The sequence below is a fragment of the Octodon degus genome, unplaced genomic scaffold, assembly GCF_000260255.1.
Source record: "Octodon degus isolate 3935 unplaced genomic scaffold, OctDeg1.0 scaffold00049, whole genome shotgun sequence".
Lineage (NCBI taxonomy): Eukaryota > Metazoa > Chordata > Mammalia > Rodentia > Octodontidae > Octodon > Octodon degus.
Genome location: NW_004524625.1, coordinates 11,379,195 through 11,388,854, shown reverse-complemented (window position 1 = coordinate 11,388,854; position 9,660 = coordinate 11,379,195). Strand labels below are relative to the sequence as shown.

General features: G+C 39.2%; 1 pseudogene; it reads left to right on the top strand.

The window, feature by feature from the left end:
• Positions 1-3,921: 3,921 nt before the first annotated feature.
• Positions 3,922-6,376, top strand: LOC101577160 (annotated as a pseudogene).
• The last annotated feature ends 3,284 nt before the right edge of the window (positions 6,377-9,660 follow it).

The window sequence follows — 9,660 nt, the reverse complement described above, 5'->3', positions numbered from 1 at the left end:
AACTAAAACAGTTAATGCTGTTGGATTTCTTTGATGAACTTATTTTTCCAGTTTATCTTCTCTTTCATAAAGTATCTACCCATTTTTGCCCTGGCTTGTGTTATTGCCACTGGATGTGGGGAGTTCTTTACAGAAGTGTTTTGTTGAGTGAATACTTCTGGAAAATGTTCTCCTGTTCCACAGCCCACCTCAGAGTTGGCAAACCTTTTAGATTTTTGATGTGAAGCAGCTGCCGACTGTGGCCTGTATGTCAGAGGTCTTAAACACAACCCCGTGTCTTTTTTAATGGAATGTTTTGTTAAGTAAAAGCTTATGCCTTTGCATAAATCTAATTTTTCAACTTTTCAATGGACAGTGATTTTTGTTATCACGTCTAATAATTATTTGCCTAATGCTAGATCTTAAAGATTTCCTCCTAAATATAATTTTAGTTTGTCATGTCAATTTATAATCCATTTGGGATTTTATATAATGTACCAGACTACAGGTGAGGTTTATTTGTTTATTCATTTCTTGATATATTCATTCATCTTGCAATTACTCCATCTTTTATTTTTGGATAGTTATTTACCTTGAATATGTGTTGAACCACATAAAATTCTTTTCTACATCAATTTATCAGGTGTTTGTTTTTCTTTAGACTATTAATGTGGTAGATTACATTAATTGACATTTAAAATGTTGAATCACCTTTTCATTTTTAGAATAAAACCCATTTTATCATGGTGTATAATTATTTTTACATTTTGTTTAATTTTGTTTAAGAATATTTTGTTGAAGATTTTTTGCTTATATACAGAAATATATTTTTTTCTGCCTATGGGCCCCACATTTGGTATGGGCTTGAGTAAATTTTTAGCATAGTTCATATGAGAAATTGTAGTATGGAATAAATGATTGTTTAGACAATCAACAAGGAAATGTAGAAAAGGATTGCCTTGAGAGACATTGTAAGAAAGTATGTAGAATCTGTTGATGGATGGGATACAGGAGGTGAGAGAAAATATGTCAAAGATGACTTAAATTCTTGTTTGTATGTTGAATAGAGAGATGCATAATTTATTAAATAAAATAATGTTGGAGGAATACCAGATTCCTGTGGAAAGGTTGGCAACGTATCTGTAGTAGTAATAGAAGGTGCATAGATTTGTGAAATTCTCTTGGGGACAAAACAGGATGGAAACAGTTGGGCCAAGAACTTCATGGACATAGTGGATATAGGTGGAAAGGCCACTGAAGTAAGCAGACTTCAGTGGCTGGCAAAATGAGATTAAAACCAAGGCAGAGAGATACCGTGGGAAGTAAGGGGTAGAAATGTATGAAGAATTAAAAAGAAGACAGAAAAGGAATTGTCAAAAATATAAGATGGTGCTCAGTGGAAAGGTAACATGAGGACTACACCACCCGGCGGATTTGGTGACAGGGAAGCCACTGGAGAATTTAATGAGAGTTCTTTCAGTGGAGTGAGGGGGTGGCAGCGTGAACAGAGTGAACGATGAGTGGGAGGTGTGGAAGTGAAAACAATGAATATTGACAACCGTTTTAAAGTTTGAACTGTGAAGGGGAAGAGAAATGCAGGGCAGTAGCAGGAGGATGTGGGAGTGAAGGCAGCATCTTTTACTTTTAAGGTAGATATGTTTAAATGTTGCTATATTGGGCTTCTGCATGTTTTCCTTTAGGGAAACAGTATAGGACTTTTTAAAATGCTATCCACTGTTTTACAAGCCAAGTCAAAACTGTGAGTCATCCCACAGAACTTGGGACATTGGAGTCTACAGAGCTCCAGTGAGAGCTCAGAACATAAGAATGGGTTCTTCGGAGCTGGACTTGGTACAGCAGCTCCATGCCCATGGTCACAGCCAGGTTGGCTTGTCGTTAGTCCCCCCTGCATCCTGGGCCCCGCGCTGCTGGGCTTGCCTGAGGGCCATCAGCCTTCCCTGTGCTTCTCTACCTCAGGGGGATGTGTGGTCAGGCCTTTGTAAGCTTTTTCATTTGTGCTATGTAAATTTTATATCTTCTTGTATAGATAGTTCAAGTAACATAAAATGGGATGATTTTCCTTATTGTATATGATGTATTACAGGGAAAATGATAAAATTTCCAAACCTCTTTCCTCAGCTTATTCTCACAATAATTCAACAGAGCTTGGAGGAACCAATGTTCACTAATTCAACCATTCATCTATCTATCTATCTATCTATCTATCTATCTATCTATCTATCATCAAGATATCTACCTATCATTGATCTATCTATCATCTATCTTTTATTATCTATATATCTATCTGTAGGTACTGCATTACATAATACTGATATAGGTGAATTAGACAGAGGCTATGCTCTTTTAAAGCTTAGATCCACAAAAGGGAGGCCCTTATAAAATTATGTGGAAAGTACTGTGACAGTGCTATCTACAGAGTCTGTGAGGGGACAGCTCCAGGTCCAAGGGTATATCTTTCAACATGACTAGGTGTAGGAAAGTTCTATAGCCAGAGCCAAAAGAATAGGAGAGAGCAAAGGAAGGAGCACATCATGTGGAATGGACAGCGAAAGTGCTTAGATGTAAGTATGACTAGAACAGAAAGTAGTATGCATGGAATTGTGGGAAATGTGGATGAGCACATAGAGGCCATGCCATAGAGGATCTTGGGTACCTTGTTCCAGAAATTCGGGGTTCACTGTAAAGGAAAGTTGAAAGTTGACAGTCATGATCAGAAGCTCCTAACTTCCGGTACTCTAAATGCTATGTAAGTTGCTTAAGTGCTAAAGCAAGAGTCTTGTTGTGGATTTTCTACTGGGCTCAGGGCCTCATGAGTATCTGGGTTTAGGGGAATGTGAAGTGCCTTGCTGTGGGAGGTCACTCGTGCTGGCCAAGGCCAAGGAGTCAGGGTCCTTTTTAGCCTGGGGAAGTTACAGGACCACAAGAGGTAGGAAAATCCGCATATCAGGCTTCACAGCTCATCCTCATAAAGGCCTGTGCTTGGATACCTTTTGAATCAGTTTTGTGGGTAGAACGTGGGTTCTGTTCTTGGTGAGAACTGCTCTCAGTACTACTTCAAATGCTGGGTGGTCTCTAGAGTTTATTGCTCTCCACTAGATCTTATTATATTAGTGCTTTGAAAGAAAGGCACATTTCCTAACCCAAGTAGGTCTGAGAAACTTCTACAAAACTTTCTGTCATATGACTGTTTTGAAACTTGTTAAATTTGATCTCTGACACATTTGAGACAAAAATTCTGTCCTGTGCTCATGATTACTTGGTACTCAAGATGGAAGGTAGAATTTGTCACAGTCGATGGTCTCGTGACTCACGGCCCTTTCCAGACCAACCAATGTGTCGTGTACTCAGCATGTGTGCTGGTTGTTGTGCCCCCCAGAATCGATTGACAATGAGTGCCAAGGTACCAACTATATGATATGAACTAACTGTTAAAACTTGCATCGATTTTCACAATAAATTATTCATGTCAGCCTTTAGTATTGCAGTTAACAACTGGACATGATGATTTTACAGTCAACTAGATTTTTTTTAGTTTGTAGGCTCTTTTTGGATTTTCTACTGGGCTCGGGGCATCAGTGAGTGTCAGAGGCCAGTGCAAGGTTTCCCCAAATTTTGCAGACCCTTGAAAGTGTCATAGAGTGCAATACTATGTTTCTATTTCCGAAATAATAAAAGAAGTAAGCTAACTAAGAGGCAATGGGAAACAGGCAGAGATTGGGTCCAAGGACCTTTGAAGGCTTCTCAAGAATACATGGATTACCCCAGCCAGTGAGTGAGTGAAGGAGAGAGGAGGAGGGTGCTCTGGGCAGAGACACTGTTGCTGCCATTATCCTCCACTTCTCTGCTGCACTGATCATGGTGTCCTGCCTGATCCCACTTATTTGTGGCATATAGACTGATGTGTCCATTCAATACAAGAAAATGGAAACTGAGCAGTCTGAGGAAACCTTCCCCAACACTGAAACAGTGGTGAATTTGGTAAACGTCCTGCAGAAGATATGAAACTGGAGCAAGAATTTAAAAGATCTAGAAACACTGAAGAGATGGTTGAGTTACAAATTCTGCTTCAGAGCAGAAATGCTGGGGCAGTGATTGGAAAAGGAGGCAAGAACATTAAGGCTTCATACAGACTACAATGCCAGTGTTTCAGTCCAAGACAGCAGTGACCCCGAGCGCATATTGAGTATCAGTGCTGATATTGAAGTAATTGGAGAAATTCTGAAGAAAATCATCCCTACCTTGGAAGGGCCTGCAGTTGCCGTCACCCGCTGCAACCAGCCAGCTCCCGCTCAAATCTGACGCTGTGGAATGCTTACATTACCAACACTATAAAGGAAGTGACTTTGACTACGAGTTGAGTCTATTAATTCATCAAAGTGTGAGAGAATGTTTTCTCTCCATGTGACTCTCCATAGGCACACTCTACATCACTGATCACTTTCCTCTGTGGCCCTATAATCTCCTTGGTCAGAAAATGTGGGACACCACTGAGTTACGTAATGTTACAGTACAGGTTCTCCTATGTCCTGAGTCCTCACTGACCTTGAATGGCTAGGACCAAAATGTTGGCTGTCCTTGTAGCCCTTCATTTTCTCTAATTTTTATTCTGTGAACTTAAGTTGTTAACCTTCCAGAAGAGATGCTTAGTGATATTGTTATCCTACAACCTAGGCAGCTCAGCTTAACCTCAGTATCTGTCTGAATATCAAACTTCTTAGACATAATATAGAACAGGTATTTTCTATTAAGTATTGATATGTTAAACTTTAAATCCCTACAAAATGTGAAGAAAGAAACTAAAAATTTTTTTTAAATTGAAATAATTACATATTTTTACACAAAAATTTAGAAATCTAACCATATACAGCACTGTTGCAGGACAGTCCTAGGAAGTCACATTTCTTATTATATAGGTCTTCCTTTATCTTGGTCTTAACCATCCAGCAGAAAAGCAAAAATGAGGTATAAAAAATAAAGCCATATTAATATGCTGAGCTGTAAAAGACTCAAGTCAACAACTTCTGACACTGCCAGTCCTACAGATAACCCCCTAGTATTATGGACTACTGGACTATATTGGATTATTTTGTTGAATTCACACACCTACAATATTTAAATGGCAACTGAATACCCATCTCTAACAAAACTAAATGAAAAAGGGGGATAAAAATGGAGGACCATTTGTAGAGATAGATAGATAGATTGATAGATGATATAGATATAGATATAGATAGATAGATAGATATAGATATAAATATAAATATATATAGATATATATATATATATATATATACTTTCTCTTAATTCAATGAGAAGAAAGATTTGTAATAATAGTGTTTGTACAGGATATCATGTCTGCATCTTGTACTATGAATAACTACTATGAAGACAACAATATACAGTGTATTAATTATTGTACCTGTCCTACTAACCTGTTTTGAAACTGTCACATTGATATTTGTTTCTCAATAAAAATAAAAAAATTCATCCAATTCTGGCAGGAGGTCAGACCCTTTACTGGGGTCAAAGGTGCTAAAATCAAAGAGCTTCGAGAGAACACTCAGACAATAATCAATCTTTTCCAAGAATGCTGTCCTCATTCCACTGACAGAGTTGTTCTTATTGGAGGAAAGCCTGACAGGGTTGTAGAGTGCATAAAGATTATCTTTGATCTTATATTTGAATCTCCCATCAAAGGATGTGCACAGCCTTATGTTCCCAACTTTTACAATGAAACTTACAATTATGGTGGTTTTACCATGATGTTTAATGACCACCATGGTTGCCCTGTAGGATTTCCTATGTGGGGGGAGGTGGTTTTGACAGAACGCCTCCTGGTCGAGGTGGGCATCCCATGCCTTCCTCTAGAAGAGATTATGATGACATGAGCCCTTGTTGGGGACCACCATCCCCTCCTCCTGGTTGAGGTGGCCAGGGTGGTAGCAGAGCTTGGAATCTTCCTCTTCCACCACCACCATCACCACTTAGAGGCCGAGATCTAATGACCCATGATAGAAGAGGAAGACCTGGAGACCACTATGATGGCATGGTTGGTTTCAGTGCTGATGAAACTTGGGACTTTGCAATAGATATGTGGAGCCCATCAGAATGGCAGATGGTCTATGAACCACAAGGTGGCTCTGGATGTGGTTATTCCTATGCAGGGGGTCGTGGCTCATATGGTGATCTTGGTGGACCTATTATTACTACATAAGTAACTGTTCCTAAAGATTTGGCTGGATCTATTGTTGGCAAAGATGGTCAGCAGATTAAACAAATCCGTCATGGATCAAGAGCTTCTATCAAAATTTATGAGCCCTTAGGAGGATCCAAAGATCAGATCATTACCATTACAGGAACACAAGACCAGGTATAGAATTATTCTGGAAAGTTCTTCTAAGACTAGTGAAGAACTGAAGCAGTTCTGCATCTTTTTTTTTATCTGCTTCTGTTTAAAAAGTCAACATTATTCTGTTTCATAGATGTTCTGCATTTGAGATGTAGTGAAATCTTTGCTGTTCACCAGATGTTTCAGTTCCTTACAAACAGGGTTGGGGAGAGGGCATGCAAAAACTAATACTGAAATTGTAAAATAGCAGAAGATGAGTGAATTTTATATTTTGTTCATTGTTGGTGGTTTAAAAAATTCTCCCATGTAATTATTGTGATCACCTTGCTTTGTGTGGTCACTGTAACCATTTGGGGGGGGGGTGGGACAGGGAGGCAAGTAACAGTAGTCCCCGTGTCCCTGGCATCTGTGCAGAGCAGTGTGCACAATGTAATGCTCTTTTGTAAGAAACATTTTATGATTTTTTAAAATAAATTTAGTGAATCTATTTTGGTGGTCATTTTTTTATATAAAGACAGTCAATTTTCAAATGGTGACCGAATTTCCCAATGAACCCCTAAACTAAACACTAAGTTTGATTTTCAGCTCTTCTGTTGGAAATAAGTACAATATATCTCCTAGATACAGACAAAATACATTGGCAAATTGAGTTCTGGTGATTTTCTTGATGTGTTCAGTCATTGTTTGGGAAGAAGTTCCATTATACATATTGTGCTTATAACAAGCTGGAGGATTTCTGTTTTTGCAAATGCTTGCCCCTACTTTTCAGCAGTTTTATGTTAGTTGCAAAGAACCAAGGTGGGCAGCAATGCTACAAATTTAAAAAATAATATAAGTATATTCCAGAAGCCTAATTGGCAGTGGATTTTATTCAAATAACACTTGGTTATGGAAGTAAGTAATGGATGCTGAATAAATTCTGGATATTTTATTACATTTCTCACCTATTGACTTATTAAACTGACAATGTTCTAGTGCCTGTTAAACTTTGTATTAATATCTATCTATCTATCTATCTATCTATCTATCTATCTATGTATTTTTCCATTGTATGCAAATTACAAGAAAAAAGGTGCACCATTTCTCTATTGTATGTTGGATTATGCAGCAAATGTTTGTGAACTATTCAAAAGCAAGTTGAAAAATGTTCTTGTGGATGTTTTATGTAGTCCTGGCATTTGTATTGATTTGTATTGATGCTAAATACAAACAAACATGGGGGCCGGGGAGATGGCTCAGTGGATAAGTGCTTCTCTGGCAAGTGCAAGGGCCTGAGTTCAATCCCCAGTTCCACAAAAAACAACAAAAACAAAACAAACAAAAAAACACATATGTTCATGATTTTTTTTTAAGTTTATGTATTTGATATGAGGTCTCACTATGCAGCTCGGACTCAGTGATCCTCCTGTTTTGGCCTCTCCAACACTGGGATTATAGGTGTGCACCACCACCCCAGGTCTTGGTTGCTGACTGGGCATGCCCAAGGTGGGGCCAGCACAACATGCAGTATCAGGGATTGAACCTGGTCCTTGTGCTTACCTAGGCAGGCACTTCGACTGCTGAGCCATCTCCATGACCCCATTTGTTCATGATCTTACACAGGACCAACCCTCAGTTTTCAAACTTCTTTTACAGTGTTTCTTCACGTCCTATAGAACAGTAATCAAATGGGTCTTGGCATTTTGACATTGACTTTTAGAGTAAGATTGAGCCATTTACAAATCCTTGATGGAGTAATATATTTTCCACTATAGAACTCTTCCTAGTTGTGCGCCATGTAGTTGACATTCCATCTTTAATGTATACATTGGGCATGTTCACAGATACATATATAGAAGGAGGCTAGGTAGGTCACTGATCATCATCTAAACATGTATGGGCAAGCTTAATACTACTATTACAGGGCAGTAACTCCCATCCCATCCAGTGTGCTAAGGCTGTGTCTCATGGCTCTAAAGAATGGACTCAAGGATAAAGCACATTAAGAATAGAGAAAGTTTATTAAAAGAAAGCTCTACAGAGACCAGAGGGTCCTGAAATGATTTGGCATTGAGGCTCTTTGGTTAGGCGTTTTTATACCAATAAAATCACATCACACATTGCCTTGGGTGAAACTACCCAATCAATCTACAGGATTAAAGTGCAGCTACTTAGCTAATACTGATCTAATAGAAAGACAAGGTGCATAGCAAGGATACATAGCATGGAGAAGAGCAAAGGCATTTCAGGAAGGTGCAGCAGAAAAGGTCAGAGCATTTTGCTTGTCTATCTGTGTGTTTGTTACACTGGTTACATGTGTTTGTAATAGTGTTCAGGCTTACTGCACCAAATGGTGCTAGGTACAGGATAGCCCTGAGCCATTGTTTAATCTCTAATGAGGCCTGCAGGCCTAGACATCCTAGCCTCGTCTTGGGGCCTACTTTCTATCAGCTCAGCCCTCGACCTCAAGGCTGGTTTGCCCCATCTCTGCTCTGATTCTATCTCATACCTGGTGCCTTTCTAAATGTGCTATCCTTGCTTAATTTAGCTATAGTGATATGGCCCCTTCTGACCAGCTGTCTCTAACTGCTGGTAGGTGAAAAAAGGTGAAAAGCATGCTGGTTTCTTCCTGCTGAAACGATCATTGTTTTGCTCAGCAGTCAAAGATATGCTTCAGAGGGACAATCAAGAGGCCTTTGATAAGCATCAGCCATCTTTTTCTTTCATAGATGGGATACATTCAGCCTGGAGGAGACAGAACCGAGTGGTTAAGCAAACAAGCTCTGAACAGCAAAATACAGAGAGTAATCTCATGATAGGCCCTTTGCCTTTGATTCTATTTTAGAGGGGTTCAACTAGTGCCTAGAGGAAGGCCTCAGTGACATTTTGGAGAAACATGATTATGACCTAGGTCACAAAGATTGTACAGCTTCTTTTGTCACTTTGTAATGGTGAGCTATTTTATGATTTAATGAAGGGTTCTGGACCCGATTGATACAATCTTACAGTTTGCTCCAATCACCCATTGGCAAGAAAGGTATTCACCAGGCGAGTCCTGAGATACTTGCCAAAGTAAGCAGGCCACACAGACCCAGCATGATGTCTGCTGTAATGACGTTGCATATTCCTGGGTATGCTAAAAAGAAGATGGGTAGGGAAGTCCCTCCCAATCTGTTTGAGAAGATAGGCAGGATTTGTGTCTCAGGTTTATGAAGAATGAATTCAAGGACAAAGTAATTTAAGAGCAGAAAATTTTATTCAGAGGAAACTCCTGAGAGAGGAGGGGTTCTGGACGTGGGTTGCAAGTTGGCCCAGGAGTTTTTAACACAACA